This window comes from Choristoneura fumiferana, chromosome 10 (genome assembly GCF_025370935.1).
Source record: "Choristoneura fumiferana chromosome 10, NRCan_CFum_1, whole genome shotgun sequence".
NCBI classification, from domain to species: Eukaryota; Metazoa; Arthropoda; class Insecta; order Lepidoptera; family Tortricidae; genus Choristoneura; species Choristoneura fumiferana.
The window spans coordinates 3696127-3706680 of record NC_133481.1 but is presented as its reverse complement, the minus strand read 5'-3'; the positions used below and the strand labels follow the sequence as shown (position 1 = coordinate 3706680).

The window sequence follows — 10554 nt, the reverse complement described above, 5'->3', positions numbered from 1 at the left end:
TTATTAACTTTGGACCTTTATGAGTGCGGCTGTACTAGTGGTGTCGCCTGAATTGGATTGTTATAGCTGAGGATTTGGGTCTCTACAGTGACTGGTACTCGGAGTAGCAACAACATAAATGCGCGCCTCCTGTCCTGAGGCTCATATACAGAAATAAAAATGATTTTAATCACACGAACGTATAATAGAGAAATATCAAAAAAGAAAGTGTTTACAATGAAATATGAACGGTAGAAGATACATAGGAAGGTTTAAATTATAAGCCACTCGTTAAAAGGCAGAGCTCCGCTCGGGACCGTGCCGCCGGAAGGAATGAGCCTTCTGAGCTATTCAAACCCACCGCGCAGTTCTGCGCGCCGGTGTGCAGATGTTTCAACAAATAAAATTCAAATTCAAATAATTTATTCAGTAAATAGGCCGCAATGGGCACTTTTACACGTCATTTTTAGGGTTCCGGAGCCAAAATGGCAAAAACGGAATCCTTATAGTTTCGCCATGTCTGTCTGTCTGTCTGCCGACAAAATGGTACAATTAAAAATTAAAAAAAAAAATTTTTAGTTTACCTCTCATAGACGTAAAGTGGGGGCGATTTTTTTTCTCATCCAACCCTATAGTGTGTAGACTGCTTCCACCGTCATAAATTAAAAAATAAATAATAATATTTAATTCTGAAATTTACATTTCAGGTCAAGTAACCATTAAGCTTTTGGATTTCGAAGGCAAGCTCACGTCTGCCTCCCCAAAGTTAGCTCACCAGAACTCATGTCATGCTCTGAAAGCAGCGGGACCGAGGGCATGGTATTGTTTCACACACAACCAGTGGGTTGAAACTCCATACAAAATCTAATGTATGGAGCTAGTGACTTTTTTGTACCAACCTCTCAAAATAACTTATTGGTTGCCATATTTATGAAATGATCTGTGTTTAGAAGATTTCACTTAAATTAAAATATTTGCAATTCTTCACATTTTAAGCTGTGAAAAAAAAAATAAGCGGAAAAAATATTACTAAGATAAATAATACAATATAAAAATAATTCTGACTGGATATCTTTTGTTATTTAAGTAAATGAAAAAATTTAGTTCTATTTTTCAATTTTATATGGCAGCCCACAAACCTTCATCTGCTGCGTGGGAACGGACGCCTTCGCGAGATTTTGTGTTTACTGTTTGAATTTTCGTGTATTTTGGTGTTTTGTTTTGTTAATAGCGTTGAGTTTGAGATTATTTCTCCTCCGCATTAACTTTCTTTCACTAAAGTGCATTTATTCGAGACAGGACTCTAGTTTTACCGTTATTTTCACGGCTGTCCTTTACTAAGAAACCATTCAACATGAGGATGCGAAATTTGTGGTATTCAAGAAAAACATTGTGAAAACAAAATGTTCTTTGCTAGATTTCCTCTAAGTGAACATGTGTAAGTAAAGTTACTATAAATCTGATAATAGGTGTTGAGGTTATATTTGGCTGGCCGACGTCAATTCGTATTATATAGTATCACGACAATTAAATTTTATTTCAGTTGTAAGCAGTGGGTGAAAGTAGTTGGCAACGAGATTTCACAAAATCGAAAACCCGGCTGAAGAAGAAAGCCATACCAAAATTGGGACTTCCCATGCCACCTCTTTCTGAAGAAATTCTTGAAGGGTTTCCCCTAAAGATGGCAAGAACAGCCAAGGTAAACACTTTATTTTATTTTCAATTTATCTCTATTGCAACTTGACTTACTGCATCTTATAATAATAATAATAAATAATAAAAGATATTGATTTAATAGTTTGTTTACAAATTCTACATAGGTACATAACAAATAATAAGTACAATCAAACTATCAAAAGGGAAAGCGACTCAGCTTATGCCTGCACCTTGCAGAACAAAGTCCCTTGGCTAACAGGCGCTGTTTTTCAGTCGCCCCATAAACCATGACCCTAATAAATACCATCAATCCACATGCACATATTTTTTTATACAATATATGTTATAAATTAATTTGCTTCGTCATCAATAATAATGCTAGGTATTTTGAGTGTATAGTATAGTTGCCGGTCAGAGCATTAGTAATAGACAGAAAAATTGGCTATACACACTAATTATATTTCACCTGTATAAGTTAGTGGAAGCTTCTGGCTAAATTAAACTTTGTTTCAGGTTCAGCTTTGGAGTTGCCCAGTGTGGAATATTTACATGCACAGCCTTCTACAAGTGGTGCGCAGTGTAAAACTGACAATACAACAGGTAAGCTATCACTGATAAAAATCTATACCTTATAGCATAATTTAGAATTTAGAGTTGATCTGATGATAAAGCTAGCGGGTGACCATAGGAACACTGTGATAAACAACACAACTGCATCGAGTTTGGACTCGTTTGTCGTCTTGACGAGTACTTTGGTAACCAGGGGCATATAGTACAGTCAGCAAAAAAATACTTATATTAGAAGAATTTTCAGAAAAACTTTTATTGAACTGTTTACGGAACCTTTCATGTACGAGTCCAACTCGCACTTGATCATTTTTTCTGTATTGTCTGTGTTTATGGTACACTTCATGTAATAACACTCCTCTTTTTGCGTTAGGGGTTAAAAATAGGTTGAGCTGCTTAGTAGTTAGAGGAGATAGAAATGGATATGCATACATACAGGTCAAAATATAATCCTCCTTTTGGGCTTCATCAGAATCGGGTAAAAACTACAGAATTAATTTCATTACATTTGGCATGGCAAGTAGATTGTTTATCAGAGGTATACAAAATTATGTATTGTCAACTAACTCCAAGATCACCTTCATTTCATTTCATTCATTTGACAAGTAAAGACATATTTGACAATAAGGCAAGAAATTGTAAGAAAGTTGTCTAGGTAAACATAGGTCATTGACCTGCAATATGACAAAAATTGGATTGTGCGTACCAATTTTATTTTATCTTGCATTAGTTAGTGTAAGCTACTGGCTAAATTTAACTTTGTTTCAGATTCAGCTTTGGAGTTGCCCAGTGTGGAATATTTACATGCACAGCCTTCCACAAGTGCTGTGCAGTGCAAAACGGACAATACAATACTACAATACAATACTTGTGTAACGTGAAACTGTATTTACCTATGTAAAGAAAAACAGATCCATGACATGAAAATAAATTATTATTAAGAAAAACAACTTTTTTTTCTTTAATTCGATCATTTAATTAATAAAAAGCGCACCACTACGTGCCGTTTTTTGACAATATATCGATAAAAAAGCACAACACTATGCTGTTACAATATCGATAATATCGACTGTTCCTAACAACACTACTTGTCAATGTGACTTTTTCGGCCCTGTTTAGTCTGTGCAGTTCGTTTCTTGATATTGGCACCAAAAAGACACTGAATTCATACTACAATCGTGATATTGTTTTGTATGAGAGTTCCGACTCTTAAAACGTAGTGATTATATACTCTTTGCACACAACACTATTGCCAACGCAAGGAACCGACTACGGCTAGGGGGTAATGGTTTTATCTGGCCGCTACAAACATCTCTAGGCGTCAATATTGTGCTCCTTCGAGTATCCAGATGTTAAACTGAACAGGTGCTAGTCTAACACCAGGTAGCATGGTGAACGGTTGAGTTCACCACCCATTGATTAATTTTATTTGACGGATAAATGTGATGTCGTCTCCGTCTATTCGAACCAAACAAACAGAGACGGCGTCACATATATCCGTCAGATAATATAATCATGGGTAAGATATTTGACCATAAACAATAAGTTTTCATATAAATGGATGCCAGCACTCATTTAATACAATAAGTGTTGGCGACTGGCTGGGACAAAGCTTTTAATATTATGTACCTATACATTAATTAATTGTATTTTAATCTGGTGCATATCGTCTGACAGAGCACTTCAAAATCAGTTGCTCTATCAGATTGGTTGCGCTAGCATATTCCTCTTGTTTACTTCCTTATTTTTATTACATAGTTTAAAACCATTGCAATCCGGTGTTTTTAATTTTGTTCGTCGATAATAAGTGATTGATTGAACACTGCCGCTGTGTTCCGATTAAGATCCGAATTTTCCCGATGTACTTAAAGACATTATACAATATATCTGTAATAAACATATTTCAAGTTCCAACTTGTTCAATCTGTACGAAGTAGACTCAAAAACCTTCTATCTAAAGTTGTTTTCACATTATTTATAAAAACGTTTATGGAACATAGACTCTCCTTTCGAGCGTTCTCAACAGCGTGTTTTATTTTGTCTGGGTTTTTTTTTTCATTATTTAGTACTTTCGGCAATGTCCGATGTTTATTATGAACGATGGAATGTCATATCTCATAAAATATCTTAACGTATTTGTGGGCGATCTTTATCTACAAAATAATTTCTTTCAAGTTATAAAGTTCAGCTGAACCTACATAGGTTCACCAAAATTTTCAAATACTTTATTCATGAATGAAAATCCTTGTAAGTAACAATTTCATCTTGAAGTAACAAGACGTGTAATAAACTAGTCCACTAGAAAAGTATTCCGTCCTGAGAAAAGAAAGCCTGAATTTTCTTTACTTAGCCTTTCGCTAAAGCCTTTGAGAGATTGATTTAGTGAGTTCCAGATTAGCTCAGTGTACGCTGGAGTCCTCAGAGAAAAGATTATACCGGCAGCGGAAAAACTTTAAAGTAACGTGAGTTAATAAGGAGTTAATGAATGAATGTATTGTAGGAAGGCAAAAACCGACCAAGAGTAGAGTTACGGACTAATATGTGGTAAATATTAATATTAATTACTCGTTAATTGCTAAAGCCTCTGGGCTGTGGTTGTTTTCTTTTAAATTCATCTTATATAATATCACCATGATTTGACCTTTTCTAACTTTATTTATGGTTAACTATAAAATATTAATTACTAGCTGTTGCTCGCGACTCCGTCCGCATAATATATATATAGAAATATGAAATTTTTCTGGATAAAAACTATTCTATGTCCTTCCCCGGGTCTCAAACTATGTGAATACCGAATTTCATCTGAATCGGTTTAGCGGTTTAGATGTAAAAAGGCAACAAAAAAATAAACAGACTTACTAATTGTAGTATTTTTAATATTAGTGGGATTAATTGACTCATTAATTTGTAAAACTTACTGAGCTGTGGTAGTTTTTGTTTTAAATTCATCATAAATAACATCACCATGTTTTTTTTTACCTTTTCTAACTTTATTATTCATTCATAGTTAACTATAAAATATTAATAATTGCAAGAGATGTTTGTCTACCGCTACTGGAGTACTGTAGTAGTTCACATAATAATACTAAATTGAACAAATAAACTACGTAGTTAAAACTTTTCCCGTGAACTACACTGAAACCTTAATGCGCCATTAAAATTAATTTCCAGGAGAATAATGACTGAAACGCTTGTAAATTAAAAGGATACCTAGGTACTGCATTGTTCCGTTTGTGTAAACAGAGGGCTGCGGGGGCAAGACGCGAATTAATGAAATACATTAACGAAGCGGTGTTAAGTACCAGTTGGACTCCCAAATAGATACTGGGATTATTAATACAGCCATTTTATCTACCTGTAATGTTAGACTGCGATGTGCGTAGGATTGAAAGATCTGTCGTTTTATGTACATTTTGACATAGGTACTCGTAAGTAACTATTACAGCACTCGGGACTTATCACGCTAGCAAAATGAGTAATAAATACCTACCACGTGTTTGTAAATTTGAAATATGTTTTTGGTAAAAATTTCATTCTTAATACAAACTTTTTTTACTGAATGTAATTTTTGTTGACTGTACTGAGTGACTCCCCAGGACGGCGGCATGCCCGACAAATGTCGACCGTACCGTCCTTCAGGATATACCTCCGGTAGTTATTCGTCATGATAACTTCGTCAGCAATTGCACACACAAAACCCTCGGTTTCCCCAAAGAGGTCCCCGAAACGTAGCCAGGTCACCGACGCGAGAAGGTCTACATCAGGCCCTGTTAGGGCCTTGTAGAACCGCCCGTGTAGCTCCTTGCTCTTCCATACGTTCTTGCGATCTTCCGTGCTCATTACCACAGGACTGCGCCAATTTTCGTTTGCCAAGGATAGCGGGGTGAGGTGTCTGTCTACTGCCACAACATCGCGATGCATCCCACACTCGTTGCTAAGGAATTATATTATTATAATTATTATTATTATTATTACAACTGTCAAATGTAGGGTAGCACACAACTCTAACAACATCGCTCTGTAAAGGTACGTTCACACACACCGATGACGCAGAACGACTATTTAACACCGTTTTCCAACTCGGAGGTACCGTCCAACCACTATCACGGTTGAAATTCGGCCGACGACTAATCTCGATGGCTTCACGCACTTTCCGCGGAATGAAAAATTCAAGTCGATTTTCCATCCTCATATGCAGCTCAGACAGTTGGTACGTTCGCCGAAGAATAAGGAGCCCCTGAGCGGTCCCGGGGTATATATGATTCCCTGTGCCTGTGGCAAGAGCTATATTGGAGAGATTGGACGAAACGTTTCCACAAGGGTATCGGAGCACATACGCAGTATGAGGAAACAGGACGACAAGGGGTCTGCTGTGGCCGAGTACTCAATGGACTCGGATTCGACGCACTATATCAGATTTGATAAGGCATCTGTACTTGCGAGAGAGAAAATTTTCATTCCGCGGAAAGTGCGTGAAGCCATCGAGATTAGTCGTCGGCCGAATTTCAACCGGGATAGTGGTTGGACGGTACCTCCGAGTTGGAAAACGGTGTTAAATACTCGTGCTGCGTCATCGGTGTGTGTGAACGTACCTTTACAGAGCGATGTTGTTAGTGTTGTGTGCTACCCTACATTTGACAGTTGTAATGATTATGAAAACGCGGGTAGTTGTGTGCCGGTTGTAACGAATCCTCCCTACCTTTTTTAATTTCTAACCTACCTACCTACCCCGAAGCCTATATCGATGCCTACATACTGAACTAATATTTTATTACCTATTTATTTATTAAATATTATTATTTTATTACCTTATTATGGGTCCTCAACCAACAAAATTACCCAAACCTAACAAGTTGATTTACCTTGTTTAAGTCATAAGATTGGCCAAGTGATCGCTAGCGGTCCAAAGTAAGGAACCTACGTCGTGTCCGAGGAAGTAACCCTTTAGCTCGTTTAGCATAATGGGAAAAGAGCTCAATTAATAATATTTTTATATATTTCAACTAAATAATAAAGAAAAGACAAAAGAAGTTTGAATGAAGAAAGTTATTAATGTTTAGTTTCTTATAGGTCATATTTTCTATAGTCTATGATATGTTCGTGTGGAAGAGGTATTTTATACCGCAGCTAAAGTTCAGAGGCCCACTCCCCGCCTCTGATAGTGGCTTTCGTCACCGAACTGGATGTTGCCTCCTCTGCGTTAGCCCTGAAGGAGCATACTACCTTTTCCTTGTTAGGAAATAAAACATATCATTATGTTATATGAGAGGACATTTCAAAGGGAAGTCAATTATAGCCTGAGGCTGTTCCTGGATCAAACCCGTGATCACAATACTCCTGCAGTAACAAGGCCAACTTCAGTAGTACGTAGTTGTAACTTCAATGGTTCATCATATCGACTAATAAGTAACTTCCGGATCACCTGGTACCGGTCAGCCACTGACTTGCATCTGCCTTAGTCTTAGTCAAAATGACTTGCATTGTTAGTTATGAAAGATAAGTATTTGGTAAAGCCTTTTACCATTAAAATAGTTGGTATAAATAGCCAAAACAGGACTATACAATCCAAGGTTCGCTGCCAGGAACGACCACAGTCTTCAAAGGAGATTCTACTTTCAGCAAATAAAATATTGTTCTGTCGTGAGTTGTTGAATTATTTTGTCTCACTTGTTTGAAGCTACTAGCGTTTGTAACATAGGACATTGAATGAAAGCGAAACGCTGGAACCTTTCATTCGTCGGACGTCAAAAGTCTGTCATTTATTGTCAGTATTTATGTAAGTATATCGCCATGAGTATGGCTAGGTTCTATACGTAGTAGGCAAGCTTAAAAGCAGCCTAAGCAAATAGTTAAGTAGCTGTATAGTTAATGCGAAGAAAAACACAATTAAATACCAAATCAGATAAAACAACCACCACCTTCCCCATGTGGAGATAATAATACCAAACCTACTATATCCTATTCCTACTTCTAAACTAACCAACTGATCTACACGAAAGCAGCAAACTAGGAACCCGGGTTCCACATTTAAATTACTCGCGGAGTCTCTCTCAAAGTGCAGTGAGAGAGCCTATTCTAAGCTAAACCTAAGTCGAGTGGGTAACTCTGCTCCCTAATTCCTAACACCCGTGTGCCTACTGGTATCCATCAAGGGGATTGGGTCGACAAATACCAGTAACGAAGAATAAGAGTGCGAATAAATAAATAAATAGATAAAGCGGACAAGATCTTGGTGAATTTAGGACACCGGTATGGCATCTCAAACCCTCCAAAACCCTGGGAGAAAAGTAGGTCTGTCTCTTCCGGTATAATACAAGACCCCGCCCTTACTCCAATAGGCGTACTCTACACTGAAGAACGTTCCCAGGGAATGCCAGCCTGTCCGTTACCACCGCTAGGTGACCTGGCTCTCATTCCCTAAGAATCGGCTATTACTGAGCCGAAATCCGGTTGGGTTCTCCGCTACCCCAAGATTAATACTAAACCCAAAACTTCACAAACAAAACACAAAATCCCATTAAACCCCGTTTTAACTATTAAATAAACACTTCGAATCGCTATGTAGTCTCCAGCAATGAATATCAAATCACTCGTATTTTAGCGATAAAATAAACAAAGCAGGAAATTCACACAAAATAATACACTATAATAATTAACAAGAAATTATTAAAAACCCCCAACAAAAATTACGAAAATAATCGATACTTCAATAATTCAGGGAGAACCTTCCCGAACGCGTAGCAAAATCAAAGTCTTTTTCCGCTCGTCTTCGTCCTCCTTTTATACTTAAATTGTTGATACATCTGCTACAAGTGTCACTTTTTCTACTCTGGCTACTCTGGATACTGTTGTCACATTTGCTACTTTGGACACTTTCGCCTCTTTGGATACAATGGCTACAAATTTACGTCAGAATCCTTCCTCGAACTGTCAGTCAGTATTGCCAGTGATCTTATTTGAGTAGTTTAGTAAATAATAAGTTGTTATTGATAATTTTACAATGAAATAGTCTCAATAGTATATAAAATAACTTAATTTAATAAATTAAGTTCATTTTTAATCTATATATATATGTTCACATAAGATGAAACATTACAGACCATCGGCTGTATTGTTACAATTTGCCCCCCAAATTCTACAAAAGCGGACATGTATCTAGCTGGAGTAGAATTTGACAATCAAATAAAATATCGACTTTCAATAAAACTTATTAACATTTTCCCTTCTATGGTTGCCTCTCCTTCCTTCTTCCAGGCAAAACTTTTGTGTGGTGTGTATTTAAACCAATCATAAAAGTGACATTAGTCAAGGAGCAAATGATCAAGCCTCACACACATGCCAGAAATGACGCTGAAAGGGTTTCACGAGTGACTCTTGCCTCAAAAGGAAAAGTGAGTTGTGCTAGGCTCACCCCGACCCTAGTGGTACACACACGAGCAATGGACCCCATCTTGCATCTGCCTCTGTCGACGAAAGTCGATTACCAATGTGTCCCTTCTAAAGACAATGCCAAACGTCGACGCCTAAAACCATTGCTTTAAAAACCAATTCCAGCAGGGCAACCTAACCTTCCCTCCTCGATTACATCACTCTAAGCTGGAGTATGTTGCAACAATAACGTAACGTCACATTGTATATAATTCGTATAAATCAACCAAGAATAAAATTACTAAAGGAACAAATGACTAGATCTTAGTTACAAGAAATGGCGATGAAAGGGTTTCACGAGGAACTATTGTCTCAGCGAGGGAAAATGAGTCCCTTGGTTTCATACACATGAGCTAGTGACCCGACCTTGCATCTGCCTCTAACGATCAAAGCCCTTCGCAAATGTGCCCCTCCGTAAAACAAAGCCCAACGTCGACGCCTAAAACCATTGCTTTAAAGGCCATTTCAAAGCAACGTTCTCCAGTCCCTGAACCTCATTCACCTTACTCCCAGTTTTTTTTTGTTGTGATAATAATGTAGTGTCATTGTCTAATATTTCGGATTATATCCAATAAAATAATTTTGTATATATTTTTTTTCAAAATAAAATTTGTTAGGTTTCAACTTCTATGTACCAAGCCTTTTGGAAGAGTACAAGTGCCCTCTTATTCAACTTAATTATAATGTCATTCCGAAATCATGAAATTCATTATGTTGAGGGTTACATTCTCAATGATAGCAAAGATTATACAATATCACGCATCGTTATTGCTACGTGTAGGGTTCTAGTATCATGTTGTGTTGAGTGTGAAAGCTTCATAGGCGGCAATTTAACTGCATTATGCCATTTTTTTTTTTTTTTTTGGCCTACTCCTAACTTCTACACCCATGGGCTTTCATTGTTGAGTGTAATGTTCCAGTCCA

General features: G+C 37.2%; 1 long non-coding RNA gene across 1 annotated transcript; it reads left to right on the top strand.

Moving 5' to 3' along the window:
• The first annotated feature begins 1438 nt into the window (after positions 1-1438).
• On the top strand, positions 1439-3383 carry LOC141431558 (uncharacterized). Its single transcript, XR_012451727.1, has 3 exons — positions 1439-1678; positions 2149-2235; positions 2971-3383. It is a non-coding gene; the product is annotated as an uncharacterized lncRNA (long non-coding RNA).
• The last annotated feature ends 7171 nt before the right edge of the window (positions 3384-10554 follow it).